Source organism: Elephantulus edwardii, unplaced genomic scaffold, assembly GCF_000299155.1.
Source record: "Elephantulus edwardii isolate Elephantulus edwardi_28Jun2011 unplaced genomic scaffold, EleEdw1.0 scaffold00109, whole genome shotgun sequence".
Classification (NCBI taxonomy): domain Eukaryota; kingdom Metazoa; phylum Chordata; class Mammalia; order Macroscelidea; family Macroscelididae; genus Elephantulus; species Elephantulus edwardii.
Window position 1 is genome coordinate 7,381,859 of NW_006399859.1, and position 3,020 is coordinate 7,384,878.

A 3,020-nucleotide genomic window follows, 5' to 3' on the forward strand; every position below is an offset into this window, starting at 1 on the left:
CGGCACATAACAACAACAACAACAACAAGATTTTATATGTTGAGTTTTAAATTTGCCACTTTCTTTTGGATTTTTTTATTCATTACTCCTGTTTAATGTTTCTTTTCTTGCCTTTTTTTGTTTTAATTAAGGGAGAATTTCTCAAATACAGTTTTCCTCCTCTCTTATTTTCTATTCTTTTGTCAAAAACATTAAGATATAGGTTGTAGTGATTTCTATGCAGTGAAAAATATACAAATAAACGTACAAGAGACAGAGAAAAGAGATAGGAAAGGTATTTGAAGAATAGGGAACTAAGATTATTTTTCCTTCATTATTAGGTCAGTAAGTCACTTTTAGGGAGTTCTGGTGATTTAGTGGTAAGGTGTTGCACTGCCAGTTCAAAGGCACACAGTTCAAATACACCAGCTGCTCTGTGAGAGAATGATGGGCAATCTTATCCCTTCTATTTTATGATCTATTAGGAGATGGAAGTAAGCCAAGTGCCCATCAACAAATGAATGGATAAAAGAACTATTCACACAAAGGAATACTATGTAGCACTGAAAAACAAGGAACTCATAAAATATTATACAATGTTGGTGTCACTGAAGGACATTATGTTAAGTGAAATAGCTCAGTTACTAAAGGACAAATACTGCATAACACAACTATTCTAAAACAGGACTGACATGAGGTTTTGGGGAAACTAAGAAAAGAGGGGATAAATAATGAAGACTACATTAGAGCAGATGAAGGGAAAAAAGTGTTTAAAAGAATGACAAGAGTCCAGAATAAGAGGTGCATAGCAAAGCGGACAGGGGGTGTGGGGGCAGAAAATTGTGTGGCAATGAATGAATATATTTAAGTTAGCTGGGGTGGGAGAGTAGGGAAGAAAATGTTCAACAATGAATTAATGAATGAAAACCGAATTTCTCTGTAAACTTTCTCTAAAGTTGCAATTTAAACTTTTAAACAAGGAAGAAAACCTACAGACTGGGGGGAAATATTTGGCAATGACATAAAAGACAAAGGACTAATCTCGAAAATTTAAAATTTAAGGTTGATTAGAAGTATGTTTTCTCAAATTGATTGCATGTATTTGTTTATCCAATAAATGTTTATTGGAGCAATAGTGGTTTAACTGTAGGAAGCTATGTTGCTTACCAGAAGGCCACACCTTTCTGTCGCTTGAATCTACCAGCAGCCTTAGGGGAGAAAGCTGGGTAATTTCCTCCCACATGAGTTACAGTCTTGGGACTCTAGTGAGGGTCAGCTATGAGTCCATTCCGACTTGATAGCAGTGAGGTTAGGCGATGCAGCAGATTTGCCCTGAGCAAATCTGTTTAAAAAACAAACAAACAAAACCCAAACCTGGAGGGGGAAAAAAAACCACCCCCAAACCTCTTTAAAGTGCTAAAGAACAAGGATGTCACTTTGAGGACTAAGGTACATCTAATCCAAACCCTAATATTCCCCATTGCCTCGTTCACATGTGAAAGTTGGACAGTGACTAGGAAAGATTAAGGAGAATCAATGCCTTTGAATTGTAGTGAGGTGAGGGATACTGAATATACCATGGAGAGTCAGAAGAACAACAAACAAATCTGTTTGGGAAGAAGTGCATTCTTAGCAAACGATGGTGAGATTCATATACTTTGAGCATGTTCTCAGGGTAGTCCTGAACAAGGATGCTTGATAAAGGACCTGAGAAAAAGAGGAAGACCCTCAATGAGATGCACTGACACAGTGGCTGCAACAACAGGCTCTAACACAAGAGCAACTGTGAGGATTGCACAGGACTGATGATGACACCTAACAACAATACAAAGTAATGAAGTAGTTGGAATGGACTCTGAGGAAACAGGATGTGTTAGGTGTTGCTGTTGTTGTGTGCTTTGTTCTAGAGGCAGTAAACTGCATGGAAGAAGATGGCTCATCCTTCTCCTGCAGAGGAGCTGGTGGATTTGAACTGTAAACCTTTCAAATTGCAGGGCAGTTTCTTACCACTATGCTACCAAAGCTTCCTGAATAGGATGCATGAAGTACTCTTTTCTAAGACAAAGGCAAGTAAGATAAAGATGGTCCCTGCCTTTACAATGTAGAAGACAGAAAATTCAGTAAGTTCTTGGAATACTTAACCACTTATTCCTGTATCAGTCAGATCTGATTTGATGGTACACACATTAAAAAATAATAAAATTTTTTAAAAAGCCACTTACAAAGCAATGCATAGCATGATCTCAATTCCCATTTAAAAGGAAAAAAGGCATTAAAATGGTGCTTAGCATGTTGGTATTTTCAGCGTGGTGAAGAAAAAAATGGACTGGTTTTGTACTCATAAGGCTTCTAATTATTTTGTTAATTTGGGTATTGGGACAGGGCTGGAGAGGAAACTGAAGCACTAGTAGCAAAACAATTACTGTACTCTTTGTGTCTACATAACGGAGCCCTAAACAACATGCCTCTGGAAATTCTATAAACTTAGAGAAATGATGATAGTTATAGAACAGGGTTCAGGTCTTTTGTTCATAGGGTCACTATGAGTCGTACTTGACTTGATGGCAATCAACAAATTACGAACATAGGTAACACAATGGTTATGGTGGTTTGACCCCACCAGCCAATCTGCAGAATAAAGATGTGGTAATTGGCTCAATGTTAGATCACAATATTGAAAACCCCAGGGGGGCAGTTCTATTCTGTCCTATAGAGTCACTATAAGTCACAATCAACTTGATGGCCTTGAGCTAGGTTTAATTTGAGTGTCTGGATAGTGTACAAGGAAAAAGGTAAAAATTTTCCAAAATACAAATATTCTTTGTAGAAATATCAATTTACTCCTCATAGCCCTTCTAGAATCCCTAAAGGATTTTTAATTTTGATCTACAACAATTTCCACTCCCAGAATTTCACTTTCCTTTTCTTTTTTTTGTTGTTTTATTATTATTAAATTTTATTAGTTTTAATGAACATTTACAGAGATTTTGGGTTTTCATTCATTCATTGTTGCACTGTTTTCTCTACCCTCCTTCCCAGTT